The 9,007-nt window shown below is 53.2% G+C and overlaps 1 non-coding gene across 1 annotated transcript; it reads right to left on the bottom strand.

Annotated features, from left to right (window-relative positions):
* Nucleotides 1–6,294: 6,294 nt before the first annotated feature.
* On the bottom strand, nt 6,295–6,398 carry LOC115837205. Its single transcript, XR_004032221.1, has one exon. It is a non-coding gene; the product is annotated as a U6 spliceosomal RNA (small nuclear RNA).
* Nucleotides 6,399–9,007: the final 2,609 nt, after the last annotated feature.

Here is a 9,007-nt window from a genome sequence, read left to right as displayed (position 1 = left end):
CGCCGCCCCGGACGCTGCGACCCCCGGCCCGCCCCGCGTGTCCGCGAGGAGACTGGGTCCGCGGCATCACCGGGAAGGCGTTTCCCCGAGTGTCTCGGGACGCTCCTGGGGCGGCGGGGACGCGCGGGGTGGGCGCCGGGGCGGGGGTCCGGGGCGCCTGCGGGGAGCTGACCCTGACTCCCCTCTCCGGTCGCGCTCCGGGGCCAACCCCCCACGGCGCCGAGGCCTAGGTTTAGACCCGGGTTCAGGCCCCGGAGTCGCGGTCGCAGCGCAGCAGGTGGGCGCTTGGTGGAGCCCGCGGACCGCGGGAGAGGGAGGGTGGGGCTTGGGGGGCGCTGGGGACTGGAAGGCGAGGGCGAGTGTTGGGGGGCGCTGGGGTCCTCGGCGGAGGCTCTGCAGTCCCTGCGGGCCTGGGAGGGAGAATGTTAACTTATAACCTTTGTTGGAGTGCAGCGTGTGCCTGGCACATACCCAGGAGTTACATGAATAATTTCATTTACTCACAACCTTTATGAGATGAAAACTATGATTTCCATTTCGCAGACAAAGAAACTGAGGCCCAAAGAAATGAAGTAACATATGGGAGGTCCTGGAGCGGGCAAGTGGCAGAGCCAGGGTCAGAGCCCGAGCAGGCGCTGGTGTGGACCGAACTCGTGCAAGCTACGTACAGGCTGCCCCGCGAGTGGGAGATCTTGGGAGAGGGCAGGGGGTGAGGTTCAAGGGTAACCCTTGCCTTTATTCAGCTTCTCCTGGTGCTGGACAGCATGGCTTCCCCTGCTTCCCAGGCCCTCCTGCTCCACCACCCCAAATCCCAGCTGGTACTGTCAGGACTGAGGTCTCATTCTATGGACAGGGAAACTGAGGCTCGGTCCCTTTTACCAGAACCGGTCTCAGGGAAGTGGTGCCCCTCCCCTCCTGTGAGGGCCGACCCCACCCCCCTCCCTGGCTCCTTCCCTGGGTACTCTGGCCCATCCTGTCCCTGCTGCCCTCAGAGCCTCCCTGGCGCAGTCTGAACAGGGAGATTCCACACCTGCTTCAGATGACCTTGGTTCAGACTGATGGGATCACCTGCAGGAGGAGCCCTGGAGTGCGAGGACTTTCACAGCACATTCCGGATTGTTTTTTCTTTTCTTTTTTGCTCTGTTGCCCCGGCTGGAGTGCAGTGGCACTTTCTCGGCTCACTGTAACCTCCGCCTCCTAAATTCAAATGATTCTCCTGTCTCAGCCTCCTGAGTAGATGGGATTTCAAGCGTGCACAACCGTGCCCAGCTAATTTTTGTATTTTTAGTAGAGATGGGCTTTCACCATGTTGGCCACGCTGGTCTTGAACTCCTGACTTCAGGTGATCCGCCCGCCTTGGCCTCCCAAAGTGCTGGGATTACAGGCGTGAGCCACTGCGCCTGGCCTCATGCGGGATTTTGACCAAGTGCACCAGGACAACTTGGTTTCCAGAGCAGAGACCCAGCCAAAGCGGCTGTAAGTCAAGGAAAGGAAGCGTATGGGTATGGGCTCAGGAAACGGTGGCGTCCCAGCGTGTGCCAAAGTCAGGCAGGGCTGGACCAAGTCTCACAGCAACAGCGTCAGAACGCGGTTTCTCTCACTCCATCTCTGTGTGGGGCAAAGACGGCCCAGGGCAGCTCCCGTGCATCCTTCCCGCTCAGCAGGCCCAGCCAGAGACAGACTACTTCTCAACCAGCGGTCCCAGCGCCACCTCTCTCTGGATTCTGGGTCAGGAACTGATCGTGGGGCCAGGGGCAGGGAAGTGAGCTGAAGCCCTGGGCTGGAAGGGATTCTCTACAGGAAATCAGAGGTGCTGAAGTCAGAGGAAGGGAGGGAGGATGGCAGGCAAAGCTGGGTCGAGGGCTCAGAAGAGGCAATGCGGCCAGTGTCCCCACTGCGTCACGGGGCTCATACACATCTGAGACCTGGAACAGGACACTGTCCAGGGGCTGTAGCTCGGTGCTGGCAAGAGGCTTCACCGCGGGGCTTGCCGGCAGTGAAGGGAGACACCTTGTTTATGGAGCCTGGGCAACAGTGGCTTGGGGTGTACAGACGTGAGAAGGGCCTTACAGGCAGGCCACGGTTCTCCCCAGAAAGGCCTGGTGGCAGCTGGTGAACTGGAGATGCTTGGTTAGACATTGGGAATTTGGCCTTCCTCAAAGCAGCTGCGTGGCACCATGGCTGCTGTGTTCTCTTCAAGCCTGCCACCCCATTCGGACGTCTGAAAGCGGCTGAGATCCAAGCCCCGCAAGAAATCACCCTTCTCCCATCAGCTTTGCAACGCTGAAAATCATGACGGCATGGTGGCTCACACCTGTAATCCCAGCACTTTGGGAGGCCGAGGCAGGCGGATCGCTTGAGCTCAGGAGTTTGAGACCAGCCTGACGAATATGGTGAAACCCATGTTTGTACTAAAAATATAAAAAATAGCTGTGCATGGTGGTGTGTGCCTGCGGTCCCAGCTACTTGGGAGGCTGAGGTGGAAGGATCACTGAAGCACAAGAATTCCAGCGAGACAGAGGGAGACCCTGCCAAGAAAAAAGAAAGAAAGAGAGAGAGAGGGAAAGAGAGAGAGAGAGGGAAAGAGAGAGAGAGAAAGAAAAAGAGAAAGAGAAAGAAAGATGAGGGAGGGAAGAAGGAAGGAAGGAAGGAAGGAAGGAAGGAAGAAAGGAAAAAGAAAAATCACGTATTATGTGTGGAGGAGGGTGTGGGGAGTGGGCACTCGGGTTCCTGGTACAGTCCCTCAGGAGGGCCACCAGGTAGCAGCTATTACGATTCAAGAAGCACTTGTTCTGCGGACAGAATTCTTGGTGTCTGCTCTAGAGGAACACTCCCCTCTGCACGGGAAGGCTAATGTAAGCATGGTGTTGCAGCGTGATTTGTAATAGGAAAGAATTCAGAAACTGCCCACGTGCCCACCCATGGCCGACTGGCTGATCCAGGGCCATGTGTCCTAGGACATGGGTAGGGGCTGGAGTCCCACCTGCACCCTGTTTATGGATCCATGGCCTCACAGTGGGGCCATAGCCCATGAGGAATCAGGCACCTTTCCAAGACGCACAAAGCTGCTGTGTAAGCTGGTGGCTGCCCTGGGCTGACCACACTGGGATATGTCCCAAAGACAGAACACTGCCTTGAAGCCAGGAAGAAGGGATTTGATCCAAGTGTATCAGCAGGGCCACTCAGACATATTGTTGGATTTTTTTCTTTTTTGAGATGGAGTTTTGCTCTGTCACCCAGGCTGGAGTGCAGTGGTGCGATCTCGGCTCACTGCAATCTCCGCCTCCCAGATTCAAGCGATTCTTCTGCCTTGGCCTTCCAAGTAGCTGGGATTACAGGCACCTGCCACCACGCCCAGCTACTTTTTGTATTTTTAGTAGAGATGGGGTTTCACCTTGTTGGCCAGGCTGGTCTCAAATGCCACACCTGACTTCAGGGGATCCACCCACCTTGGCCTCCCAAAGTGCTGAGATTACAGGTGTGAGCCACCGTGCCCGGCCTCAGACATATTGTTGAGCAAATTAATTTATGAGAAACAAGAAAAGCAGAAAGCAGAAAAGACCCACAATAACCATATGCTGTATTTATGTTTACCACGTGCACATACACACGTTGCATTACATCGTCTGAGCCCCTTGATCCAGCCTTGCCTGCTATCCATCTCCCTTACCCTGCAATTTCCTTTAGAAAAGCCACCTTTGTCCCTGTCAGCCCAGGGTTTAGTGACACTGCCCCATGCCTGGAGCATTAAACCCAGGCTGGGCCCATCAGCTCATTTCCAGCCCCTGGCTGGAGACTCAGGTAGTGTTGTCTGTGGACCATGAAGATGGGCAAATGACAGACGGGCACTATTGTTGGAGCTCTGTGGGGCACACACTTGGGGCTCCTAGCTGACATGAGGGTTCTAAGAAAGCCAGAGGTGCCCAGCCCTGGTTTGTAGCCATCCGGGTGCAGATACTGATGGGCAGCTTTCAGGTGGCCCTGCGCACGGTTGCTCCTGTGGGAACCCAGGACCCTTGCGTCAGGCCGTGAGGAGGGGGTGCTGTGCCCCTGGTTGTATCGCTCAGGGTGAATTGCATTCAAGGCTCTTTGCGTGTAAGTGACAGGAAGCCCAGTGCAGGCAGGCACAAAGCACAGTGTTTGGCTTATGTCACCCATGTCAGAGATGGGCCCTCCCTGGACCCTACACCAGCCCCAGCCTGGTTGTTCTCCTCAGCCCAGCGTCTTCGAAGTCCTGGTTCCACGTCCTCATGCACTGGTACCTGGCTTCCCTGCTGCCACGAACACCACCAGTGGAGGTCCTTAGCCCCTTGTTGTTGACTTTTAAATGTTAATTAATTAATTAATTAATTATTTTTGAGATGGAGTCTCGCTCTGTCGCCCAGGCTGGAGTGCAGTGGTGCGATCTCTGCTTACTGCAGCCTCCACCTCCTAGGTTCAAGCGATTCTCCTGCCTCAGCCTCCTGAGTAGCTGGGATTACAGGCACCTGCCACCACACCTGGCTAATTTTTGTATTTTTAGTAGAGACGGGGTTTCGCCATGTTGGCCAGGCTGGTCTCCAACTCCTTATCTCAAGTGATCTGCCCACCTCAGCCTCCCACAGTGCCGGGCTCACAGGTATGAGCCACTGTGCTTGGCCCACATTCTGTGCATTCCCCTGTGGCGGGCGCCTGGGCTGCCTTCGCGCTTCCATGGTGAACATGCCACACCCCCTTCCTGGCTGTGCCCCCTTCCTGGCTGCACCCCCTTCCTGGTAAACAATGCTCTTCCCTTTCTCAGCACCTCTTCGGCAGCATTTCAGCCCTGTATGAGTCCGTTCTCACACTGCTGCAAAGAACTACCTGAGACCGAGTAATTTATAAAGAGGTTTAACTGACTCACAGTTCCACAGGCTGTACTGGAAGCGTGGCTGGGGAGACCTCAGGAAACTCTCAAGGCGGAAGGTGAAGGGGACGCAGGTATGTCTCACGTGGCCAGAGCGGGAGAGAGTGAGCGAAGAGGGAAGTGCTACACACTTTTATACAACCAGATCTCGTGAGAACTCAACTACCACGAGAGCAGCAAGGGGGAAATCTGCCCCCATGAGCCAATCGCCTCCCACTAGGCTCTCCTCCAACACACCGGGCTTACATTTCAACATGAGATTTGGGCGGGGACACAGAACCAAACCACATCGACCCCACGCCCTGTAGCCCCGCATGGGTGGGTTCTGGGCCCCCTGCTCTCAGCGTCCCCGAAGCTGATCTCCAGCACTAGAGCTGTACTCACCAGCTCCTCGTTGCTGTCCGAGCGCTGCCTAGGTTTGTCCCCTCCAGCCCAGCGCAGGTGCCCAGGCAGCCCAGGCGCAGGCCGGGCACTCACACCAGAGTCCAAGCCCAGCCACCTCTCCGCGTGCTCTCCACCTAGAAGCCTGGGTGCCTTATGTATGTATTTATTTATTTCAGGACAGCTGAAAATGCCTTTATCCCAGAAGTGCTCATTCTGAACAATAACGAGAAAACAAAATTAATCTCTTCATCTTGACTTTATTAAAGTTAACAAATATTGCCTTTGTAATTCCTTTCAAATTCCTTAATTTCAGCTATTTGTTGCAGGGAAAATAATCTACTGTCACTTCGTACGGCATTTGGGGAAATTAGCTTTGAAGCCCCATCCTGGGAAACCCTGCGGCAGAGGGACCATGGGAGGCAGTGCCCACCCGGGGCTCTGCAGATGACGCTGCATGCCCTGTCACCCACCTGTGTGCAACTGAGGTCGGCTTCTGAGGCCTCACTGCACCTGAGGTGCTTTCCCACTGGACCCATGGGCTGTGGTGTGCGAGCAGGTTGGGCAGGTGGGTGGAGCCTTAGGCAGCTCGGCCACACCCCGGCAGGCTGGGGGCAGTTGTCCTTGCAGCAGATGCAGGCAGAACAGAACACAGGTGTTCCCAGTTGACAGCCATCTTTTTTTTTTTGAGACGGAGTCTCACTGTCACCCAGGCTGGAGTGCAGTGGTGCGATCTCGGCTCAATGCAATCTCTGCCTCCCAGGTTCAAGCGATTCTCTTGCCTCAGCCTCCTGAGTAGCACGTGCCATCACACCCGGCTAATTTTTGTATTTTTAGTAGAGATGGGGTTTCACTATGTTGTCCAGGCTGGTCTTGAACCCCTGACCTCAGGTGATCCACCCACCTCGGCCCCACAAAGTGTTGGGATTACAGGCGTGAGCCAACGCACCCAGCCCCTAGATGACATCTTTTGAGGCACGGTTTTTTTGTGTGTGTTATTGTTTATTTTTTATTTCTATTTATAATATGAAAATACAGAACACTTCACAAATTTTTGTGTCGTCCTTGAGCAGAGGCCGTGCTAATCTCTGTGTGGTTCCAATTTTAGTATAGGTGCTGCTGAAGTGAGCACTCTGTTGTTTTTTAAAAATAAAGTTCTAAATTTTTAGAAGTTAAACTTACAGAAAATCTATAAAGAAAGGACAGTTCTCACGTATCTTTTTATTTTTTATTTTATTTTTTATTTTTGAGACAGAGTTTTGCTCTTGTTGCCCAGGCTGGAGTGCAATGGCATGATCTCGGCTCACCACAACCTCCACCTCCTGGGTTCAAGCAATTCTCCTGCCTCAGCCTCCCGAGTAACTGGGATTACAGGCATGCGCCACCACGCCCAGCTAATTTTGTATTTTTAGTAGAGACGGGGTTTCTCCATGTTGGTCAGGCTGGTCTCAAACTCCCGACCTCAAGTGATCCACCAGCCTTGGCCTCCCAAAGTGTTGGGATTACAGGCGTGAGCCACTGCGCCCCGCCCCACGTATCTTTTTAAAAGATAAATGTTATTGTGTGCATTTAAGGTGTACATTGTGATGTTGTAGGGTACGTATATGCAGTAAATTGGTGACCACAGCGGAACGCGTGAGTTTCGCATCATCTCACAAGCACCCGTCTTCCGCCCGCAGCCAGAGCAGCCGTGATCCACATATTAGCAAACGCCTGGAGCATAATTATTCTCTGCAGCCCTCAGGTGCACACAAGCCCTTTTGAAGGGGCTCACCCTGTCACCCACTGTTTTAATCTCTGTCTTTATATATTTGATCCCCACCTTTTTATTTATTTAGTTTTTTGAAACAGGTTCTTGCTCTCTTGCCCAGGCTGGAGTGCAGTGGTACGATCACGGCTCACTGCAGCCTCAACCTCCTGGGCTCAAGCAATCCTCCCGCCTTAGCTTCTCAGATAGCTGGGACCACAGGTGCACACCACCACACTGAGCTAATTTAAAAAAATTTTTGTAGAGATGATGTTTTGCTATGTTACCCAGGCTGGTCTCAAACTCCTGAGCTCAAGTGATCCTCCCACCTTGACCTCCCAAAATGCTGAGATTACAGGTGTGAGCCACCGCACCCAATACCCCCGCCTGCCTTTATTTATTTATTTTTAAGATTCTGCATATTACTGAGATCCTGTGACGTTTCTTTCTGTGTCTGGCTTGTCTTCCCGGCATCGTGACCCCCAGTCCATCCATGTGGCAAATGCAGGATCTCCTCTGTTTTTAAGGCCAAACAATAGTCCATCATCTCGCTCCACGTGATCGTATACACCACAGCCTTCGTATCCGTCCGGCCACTGATGGATGCCCAGGTAGTTCCCCACTTTGGCCGCTGTGGGTAGTGCTGCGGTGGACGTGTGAGTGTGGATGCCTGGATGGGTGGTGAGCTTGATTCCTTTGGGTACAGGCCCAGGGGAAGGACTGCCAGGCCCTGTGGCAGTTCTATTTTTAATTTCCATAATGGCTGAAGTGCCCATACACCTTACACCCACTCTCCTCTGTAATTAACATTTTATCTTATCATGGTACATTGGTCACAGTGAATGAACCGTAATGATACATTGTCATTAAGCATAATCCGAACGTTATTCAGGTTCCCTGAGTTTTTCTCTAATGTCCTTTTTTCTGTGCCAGGGCCCCGTCTGGATCTCATGTAACATTTATTTATTTATAAAACGTATTGTTATTATTTTGATACAGAGTCTCACTCTTGTTGCCCAGGCTGGAGTGCAATGGCATGATCTCGGCTCATGCAACCTCTGCCTCCCGGGTTCAAGCGATTCTCCTGCCTCAGCCTCCCGAGTAGCTGGGATTACAGGGACCTGCCACCACGCCCAGCTAATTTTTTGTATTTTTAGTAGAGATGGGGTTTCACCATGTTGGCCAGGCTGGTCTTGAACTCCTGACCTCAGGTGATCCGCCCGCCTCAGCCTCCCACAGTGCTGGGATGACAGGCGTGAGCCCCCGCACCCGGCCCTCAACTGGGGTTTTGTGTTGAGCACGTTCTTACTTTCTGCAACTATAAAGTTGTGTGTTTCCTGCCCCAGTCCTTGTTTTGTGTTTTTTTGTTTGGTTGGTTGGTTTTTGAGGCATGGGCTCGTTTTGTTGCTCAGGCTAGAGTGCAGCGGCGTGATCATAGCTCACTGCAGCCTCGACCTCCTGGGTTCAAGCAGTCCTCCCACCTCGGCCTCCTGAGTAGCTGGGACCACAGGTGCACGCCACCACGCCTGGGTAATTTTTTATTTTTAGTAGGGACAAGGTTGCCCAGGCTGGTCTCAAACTCTTGGGCTCAAGTGGTCCTCCCGTCTTGGCCTCCCAAAGTGCTGGGATTACAGGCGTAAGCCACCATGCCTGGCCCTGGGTTCCTTGTATTGGAGAATGGAATTAGCACCACCCAATCTATGAAACGGAAAGAGGCTCTCTAGAGGATATGTATATTTATTTGGGAGGGAATGTGTGTGCCATATTAAACTATGCTTATATTAAGGGGGTAAAGGAAGAAAAAGGGTTTTAAAGGAAAATAAGGATGACATAATTGTTTTGAAATGACTACCCTTCGCTACGAGGATGAATGACAAGATGATGCCAGTCCGGGGTTGGACAGGCAGTTGCTGGGCAGATTTCCTGGCAGAAGTATTTTCTGGGCAAAGTTGTGTTTTTTGCAGTCTTTCGTGGTAGTTTTTATCAGGCATACA

This window comes from Nomascus leucogenys, chromosome 10 (assembly GCF_006542625.1).
Source record: "Nomascus leucogenys isolate Asia chromosome 10, Asia_NLE_v1, whole genome shotgun sequence".
NCBI lineage: Eukaryota > Metazoa > Chordata > Mammalia > Primates > Hylobatidae > Nomascus > Nomascus leucogenys.
Note: the sequence above shows the minus strand (reverse complement) of the source record. Positions and strands in the feature narration are given on the sequence as shown.